The sequence below is a fragment of the Salvelinus alpinus genome, chromosome 28 (assembly GCF_045679555.1).
Source record: "Salvelinus alpinus chromosome 28, SLU_Salpinus.1, whole genome shotgun sequence".
NCBI classification, from domain to species: Eukaryota; Metazoa; Chordata; class Actinopteri; order Salmoniformes; family Salmonidae; genus Salvelinus; species Salvelinus alpinus.
The window spans coordinates 3,792,881-3,801,458 of record NC_092113.1 but is presented as its reverse complement, the minus strand read 5'-3'; the positions used below and the strand labels follow the sequence as shown (position 1 = coordinate 3,801,458).

Genomic DNA, 8,578 nt, shown 5'->3' with positions numbered 1-8,578 from the left:
GATGGATACATGTATTTAAGTTAATCAAATGTCCTCCTGTTGTTGCCTGTAGAGTCAGAGCAGGGGGTCCAGCTACCCCCGGGCCACCCAATGCCGCATGCTGGCCAGCCGGTGTGCTCCAAATTCCACTTCCTGGTGGCTGAAATGAGGCAGAAGAACACCAACGTGGTGAGGGAGGCCCGCATCGAGCTGTCAGAGGACATCCAGGACAGGAGCACAGTCCACACAGGTCAAAATGCGACCGGTCTTTGACCTTTTCCACTCAGTTGTGTAAGCAGTTATGTGTGTGTTAGGAAAGCTTGGTGTGGCTAGTCACCTTTCAAGAAATCCCAGGACATTTGTCATACTACAACTATTCCAGTAGAACTATTAGTATAGGAAAAGCGACCTAGGTGAGGTGGAAGTGGTTTTGCTACTGTAGGAGTCTAGTTGATCACTCTTTCTAAACAGTGTTTATCCCTCTTTATTGATACAGAGAAGTCTGAGTCCAAGGTGTGTCCCACTGTGGGTCCCGATCAATGCTGACAGGGCCGACCCAGGCACCCTGAAGAACATGCGGAAACAGCGCCCCCCTAAGGTCTCTCACGTCCTACGAGACAATCTGCACGAAGGTAAGCACCTGCTCACATGTGACCTGGTACACTTGGGGCTACATGTTATATGTTTGTGTAACGACTGTTTAGGCATCCCTGATTTTAGAAAGAGGCTGAATCCAAACTACAGTGACAAAGACCTTATTTCTCTTGCAGCGTATGCCAACTTCCACTACGACAAGTTCTTTGAGAAGAAGATTGACGCCAGGAAGAAAGATCACAGCTACCGGATGTTTAAGACGGTGAAAGGGTCCGCTCCACGTCCTTCCCCATGGCAGGCAGCTACTCAGCGTCGCTTCTCACGAAGAGAGACGTGTCTGTGTGGTGCCGCAATGACTACCTAGGCATGAGCAGCGTCTTCCAGGCCGTCATGTGAGAGGGGCACGCAGGTCACAGGAACCGTAGATAGTTGATTAAGGATGGTTTAAGATGGATGGAGGTTGACTAGATGAGAGAGTCTAGCCATAGGCATGCAGTTATAACAATGTGTTCATCTTAGAAATGTGTAGTTTCACTCATAGTTTTCCAGACAAGACGACAATCTCTTATCTCTTTCTGTAGGGATACATTACAGAAGCACGGTGCGTGAGCAAGAGGACCACGGAACATCTCATGGACCAGTAAGTGCCATGTCGACTTGGAGTACGAGCTGGCCGACCTGCACGGCAAAGACGCTGCGCTGCTCTTCACTTCCCGCCACAGTGTTCACTCTGGGTAATATACTGCCAGGTACTGACACTGATTCTGACACGACTGATTCAAACCTAGTAGTCGTTCATACCCTTATTCTTTCCGTGTTCTATAGTAGTTTCATTTTACATTCTATGACATGCTCATGGACAAAATGAGCTCTTAATTATCTGCATTAAAAACAGCAATTTTGTTTTTCCTGCTCCCAGGTTGTGACATATACTCTGATGCAGGGAACCATGCATCAGTGATGCAGGGTATAAGGAACAGCGGGGCCAAGAAGTGAATCTTCCATCACAACGACATCAAACATCTAATAGAGCTGCTACGGAAGTCTGATCCTACCACCCTTATGATTGTGTCCTTTGAGACTGTGCACTCCATGGACGCAGATAGCAATGCAGATAGCCCGGTTAGCCAATGTGCGGGAGCACTGGTTGGTCGGCCCAATTGAGGTAGTATGTACATGAATGTATAGTTAAAGTGACTATGCATATATGATAAACAGAAAGTAGCAGCAGCGTAAAAAGAGGGGTTGGGGGGGGGCACACAATGCAAATACTCCGGGTAGCCATTTGATTACCTGTTCAGGAGTCTTATGGCTTGGAGGTAAAAACTATTGAGCAGCCTTTTTGTCCTAGACTTGGCACTCCGGTACCGCTTGCCATGCGGTAGTAGAGAGAACAGTCTTTGACTGGAGTGGCTGGGGTCTTTGACAATTTTTAGAGCCTTCCTCTGACACCGCCTGGTGTAGAGGTCCTGGATGGCAGGCAGCTTAGCCCCAGTGGTGTACTGGGCCGTACGCACTACCCTCTGTAGTGCCTTGCGGTCAGAGGCCGAGCAATTGCCGTACCAGGCAGTGATGCAACCAGTCAGGATGCTCTCGATGTTGCAGCTGTAGAACCTTTTGAGGATCTCAGGACCCATGACAAATCTTTTTAGTTTCCTGAGAGGGAATAGGCCCTCTTCACGACTGTCTTGGTGTGTTCGGACCATTCTAGTTTGTTGTTGATGTGGACACCAAGGAACTTGAAGCTCTCAACCTGCTCCACTACAGCTCCGTTGATGAGAATGGGGGTGTGCTCGGTCCTCCTTTTCCTGTAGTCAACAATCATCTCCTTAGTTTTGGTTACGTATTCTGGCACCACCCGGCCAGGTCTCTGACCTCCTCCCTATAGGCTGTCTCGTCTTGAAAGTTGAAAGTACTACTTATGTCGTTTTTGGGGTTTTCTGTACTGAACTATTTATATTTTTGACTACTTTTACTTTTACTTCACTACTGTACATACCGAAAGAAAATAATGTACTTTTTACTCCATACATTTTACCTGAGCCCCAAAAGTACATTTTAAATGCTTAGCAGGACAGGAAAATTATCTAATTCACACACTTATCAAGAGAATATCCCTGGTCTTCCCCACTGCCTCTGATATGGCGGACTCACTAAACACTCGCTTCTTTTGTAAATTATGTCTGAGTGTTGGAGTGTGCCCCTGGCAAGAAAATAGTGCCGCCTGGTTTGCTTAATATAAGGTATGATGATGATTTTATCATTTATAATTATAATTTATTTATAATGATTTATACTTTTACTTTTGATATATTTGAGCATTTACATTTACTATTTATACTTAAGTATATTTAAAACCAAATACTTAGACTTTTAGACTTTTACTCAAGTAGTATTTTTTTACTGGGTGACTTTCACTTTTACTTGACTCATTTTCTATTAAGGTATCTTTACTTTTACTTAAGTATGACAATTGGGTACTTTTTCCACCGCTGTTTACTACTCAAACAATTAAAAGCAATTTCCCTAATGTGTACTGCATATACAAAACTTGTCTGTCTTGAGGTTGTTTTGTGGTTGTTTTCTAGGTGCTGTGTGTCCTCTGGATGAGATGTGTGACGTGTCCCATGATTTTGGGGATATTACGTTTGTGGACGGGGTACATGCTGTGGGGTTGTATGGGGCCATGGGAGGTATCGGAGACAGGGACGGCATCATGCACAAGATGGACATCATCTCAGGAACACTCGGTAAGATGACTTGGGGCTAGCTGATAATGATGTGATTTCATTGATATAGGACCTTTATAGTTCACAAACCTTCATTCAGGAAGTGGATGAACATTTGAAAAATATGTTTTAAAAAATTGCAACAATTTATGGTTGAGAACAATCTCCAAAAGAGAAAAAAAGCTCAAATTAATATTGGTGTTATCAAATATTTAACTCACCCAGACCATCATATTAATTAAATACATCTTTACCTGGTTTATGCCTTACCTTACCTCATTTATTCTTTCCAGGTAGGGCGCTTGGTTTTGTTGGCGGCTACATCGTCGGTACCAACGCCCTGGTGGACACTGTGCGCTCCTACGCAGCAGGCTTCATCTTCACCTCGCTGCCTCTCATGCTGTTGGCCGGGGCCCGGGGGTCCATCCAGACCCTGAAGGGGGAGGAGGGTCACGTGCTGCGCAGGAAACACCAAAGGAACGTCAAACTGCTGCTGCGCCAGATGCTGATGGACTCAGGCCACGGTCCACTGCCCCAGCCACATCATCCCTGTCAGGGTAAGACTGGCCTGTTAATCGAGATTCAAACCATGGAAACGAGAGACCAAAATTCTATCAACTTTGGATGTTATATTTCATCCCTGAAGGAAGCATTTTATATTATCACCTGATGAGTCATCTGTGACCCCTTGTTCCAGGTGGTGGACGCTGCGAAGAATACAGAGGTGTGTGACATCATGATGTCTCGCTACACCATCTACGTGCAAGACATCAAGTACCCAATGGTGGCCCGGGGAGAGGAGGGCCTCCGCATCGCCCCCACCCCACATCACACACCCCAGATGATGCAGTACTTTTTCAATAAGCACACACCCCAATGAGTCTTTGTGGTTTTGAATCCAGTAGTTACAAATGTGATTGATTAAATATGAATATTTTTCTCTCCACAGAGCATCTGGTGAAGGCCTGGAAGGAGGTAGGTCTGGAGCTGAAGCTCCACTCGTCATGGGAGTGTAACTTCTGCCAGCAGCCTCTAGACTTTGAGCTGATGACAGAGCGAGAAAAGTCCTTCTTCATCGGCATGAGTAACATGATATGGGCCTAACATTTTAACCCCAGAAACGATAGACCTCTTCCCCATATAATAAATCTCTATCTTAAGATATTTGTTCTCTTATCTATGTATAATTCTATCACCATTTATGAAATATTCTCATTTACAGGTAAATGGTTGGGGAAAGGTATGCTTTTGCTATTATGTTGTGTTTGGAGCAACTGGAAATGATATTCTTTAACATTATCTCAACCAAATATCAGCTTTGACAAACATTAAATATAACCTCTGCTCTGCCACACCTCGCCGGAGGGATTCGGCAAATCTGCAACCACTGTGAGCGCACACACTTTGTATAACTCTTTTCTCTACCCATTTTATGTTTTTTCTGACATGGAGAACTTGGATACAGTTGGTCCAAAGGAATAGAACTTACACGCATTCAATGTTTTTCAGAAGTTACAAAATGCATTTCTATGTCAATATGTCAGTCCTTTTCGCTTCCGTCGATGTTAACCTCGGGGTCTATTCCTCTAACAGCACCCTTGAGCCGACACCTAAATCATAGTAAAATCCCCCTCTTAACTGCGTCTCAACATGTTGAAGAATGTAGCATTGTGCCCCTTTCACACACTACCGTTTTCACTCTGGGCCTTCGATAATTGCTCCTTTGACATTAGCGAAAGACTCTCAGGCGGAGCAGAACAAGTCACCTCTTGAATTGACTGCACTCATTCACTGTTTTGACTCCAACTAATCTCGGTTTAGTCGGCTTCAAATGGGGAGTCAACACTACAGCATATTACACATTAGTGCTTCACCGGTTCAGAAAACGTTAATGTCCTCAAAGAGGCAATTCATTTTGCAGCATTCACAATACATACAGACCAAACACATTAAAAAACAACATTAAAATAGGCAAAGGATATTTATAAACAAGTAGACTGGATAAGTGCAGGTTTATGATAGAAATGTCAAAAATGGCCTGCTTGAACATGTTAATTAATGTGCAAGTGCTAAAGTGCTATTAGTCCAATATTTTATTAAGTTGCGGTATTGAATTCGAAATAAAAGAGTGCCTGGCTCTGTTCGTTTGGACTTTTGGTTGCCTACACTTGCCGCCAGAGAGGAGGTGCTGGAATTTGGGGTGGAGTTGGCGGTAAGTGTCAAATACTATCATTGGCCTTCTTGGAGGGCTCTTGCACAGCCAATTCTTCCGTGCTACCTTGGCATAAGCTTGAGCTCAACATGCAATTTCCATTTGTTCCTTAGTACTTTTACACTTCATATGCATAAGGCCACTTGGTCATGAGACCGTTTATAACTCGGGTCACTACTTGGGGTTCCATTTGACATACTATCGAAGTTTGTGAATATCCTCGTGATCGTAGCATATTCACACCGCATAGTGGAGCTGATCAGTATATTCAACATGCCTTTCTTCTTTCCACCAGAGGGCGCACCAGTGCACCTTATTTCAAGGAGTTGGGTTGCCTCATTTACCGTGAGTGCAGCAATTGCAATGTGACACTAGACGGGAATAATGCAACACGCACCATCTCCTTAGTCCAAGGGTTAATCAATGTATTGAAGACATGCCATATAAACCATTTTAATGTTAACGTTAATTTGTCAGGATATAAATACGAAAGAAATAATCTAATTTCGTCTGTCTACATTTTCTAGTGTAGGGTTGAACCCGTCTTAACAACGTGAAAAAAGTGCCATGGTTAAAGCCGTCGCTCTATTATTTACGAGGGTTACCTATATGCCAGAAGAGGCTGGTGGGAGGAGCTATAGGAGAAAGGGCTCGTTGGAATGGCTGGAATGGAATTCATGGAACGGTATCAAACACATCAACCGCATCGACCACGCCATTACAATGAGCCTGTCCTCATATAGCTCCTCCCACCAGCCTCGTCTGCTACACACTTAACATCTGCACATGACAAGAGCGTGTACATAATGGGGTGAGTGAGAGGGTTCAAAGCAACGCTCTCGACGTGCAATGCCAGGATCCTGCAAATCAAAGATATTCCTGCTGTTCTTGAGAGAGAGAGAGAGAGAGAGACAGAGAGAGAGAGAGACAGAGAGAGAGGGGATGATAGACAGAGACAGAGACAGAGACAGAGAGAGAGACAGAGACAGAGACACAGAGAGAGACAGAGACAGAGACAGAGAGAGAGAGAGAGAGAGAGAGAGAGAGAGAGAGAGAGAGAGAGAGAGAGAGAGAGAGAGAGAGAGAGAGAGAGAGAGAGAGAGTGAATTACCATGAGCTCACATTCTGAGAGTATTATGTAATTGGAATGCTTCTCTGAGTGCACTAGTCAAGCGACCAGCACCACTTCATGCAAAGCCAGGCATTGTTGATCATAATGAGATTCTCATGCCACTGCAGCAGTGAGAGACTGTGTTTATATCCTTTTTTTAAATCATTTTGAGTTATGATTGTATTATTTAATATGTTATTGTTTTGTGTATGCAATCGGCTACAGGACAGCAGTCATCTGGTTTTAATACACAGCAATATTCAGAGTGCATTTCATTATGATATACATGTAAAATATGCTTACTTTAATTTACTTTGAAATATGTATGACACTATGTATGGCATTTACCTAGTAATAACCATGTGATTTTCATGTTATGGTTTCAAAAGAGGCTGAATCAAAGCTGTTGAATCAAGTAAATGTTTGACTCCATCCCAAAACACGAACCCAATCTCAGTCTCTAATTTCCCGCTCCAGAATGTCATTCAGAGAGTAAACTTTCCTGGCTCTTAGTGCACTTGGCAGAATGTTCTGTACACTACGTTCTGCATTTGACCAAATTGTCTTACACCTACATCATTCATCACAGATTAAATGCACACCCTGCAGTTCCTTATCAGGGCAGAACAGAGGCAGGACCCATGCCTCTGCACTGCACACTCTCTGGTGAGAAAACTGGGTGCATGCATGTGGGTGAGAAGACAACACACGTGTGTGTGTGTGTGAGAGAGAGAGAGAGAGAGAGAGAGAGAGAGAGAGAGAGAGAGAGAGAGAGAGAGAGAGAGAGAGAGAGAGAGAGAGAGAGAGAGAGAGGGAGAGAGAGAGAGAGAGAGAGAGAGAGAGAGAGAGAGAGAGAGAGAGAGAGAGAGAGAGACAGAGAGAGACAGAGAGAGACAGAGAGAGACAGAGAGAGAGAGAGAGATGTATGGGTAAACCACTTCTCCAATCTTTTTGGCTCTATAACAAAGAATAAAGAACAAAAACATATACATGATCAAATACAAATCCTAGAATCAACTATTAAAGACTACCAGAACCCATTGGATTCTCCAATTACCTTGAATGAGTTACAGGACAAAATAAAAACCCTCAAACCCAAAAAGGCCTGTGGTGTTGATGGTATCCTTAATGAAATGATCAAATATACAGACAACAAATTCCAATTGGCTATACTAAAACTCTTTAACATCGTCCTTAGCTCTGGCATCTTCCCCAATATTTGGAACCAAGGACTGATCACCCCAATCCACAAAAGTGGAGACAAATTTGACCCCAATAACTACCGTGGAATATGCGTCAACAGTAACCTTGGGAAAATACTCTGCATTATCATTAACAGCAGACTCGTACATTTCCTCAATGAAAACAATGTACTGAGCAAATGTCAAATTGGCTTTTTACCAAATTACCGTACAACAGACCATGTATTCACCCTACACACCCTAATTGACAACCAAACAAACCAAAACAAAGGCAAAGTCTTCTCATGCTTTGTTGATTTCAAAAAAGCCTTCGACTCAATTTGGCATGAGGGTCTGCTATACAAATTGATGGAAAGTGGTGTTGGGGGTAAAACATACGACATTATAAAATCCATGTACACAAACAACAAGTGTGCGGTTAAAATTGGCAAAAAACACACACATTTCTTCACACAGGGTCGTGGGGTGAGACAGGGATGCAGCTTAAGCCCCACCCTCTTCAACATATATATCAACGAATTGGCGCGGGCACTAGAACAGTCTGCAGCACCCGGTCTCACCCTACTAGAATCCGAAGTCAAATGTCTACTGTTTGCTGATGATCTGGTGCTTCTGTCACCAACCAAGGAGGGCCTACAGCAGCACCTAGATCTTCTGCACAGATTATGTCAGACCTGGGCCCTGACAGTAAATCTCAGTAAGACCAAAATAATGGTGTTCCAAAAAAGGTCCATTTACCAGGACCACAAAT

At 43.7% G+C, this 8,578-nt stretch overlaps 1 pseudogene; it reads left to right on the top strand.

The window, feature by feature from the left end:
- Positions 1-486: 486 nt before the first annotated feature.
- Positions 487-4,466, top strand: LOC139557999 (5-aminolevulinate synthase, non-specific, mitochondrial-like; annotated as a pseudogene).
- Positions 4,467-8,578: the final 4,112 nt, after the last annotated feature.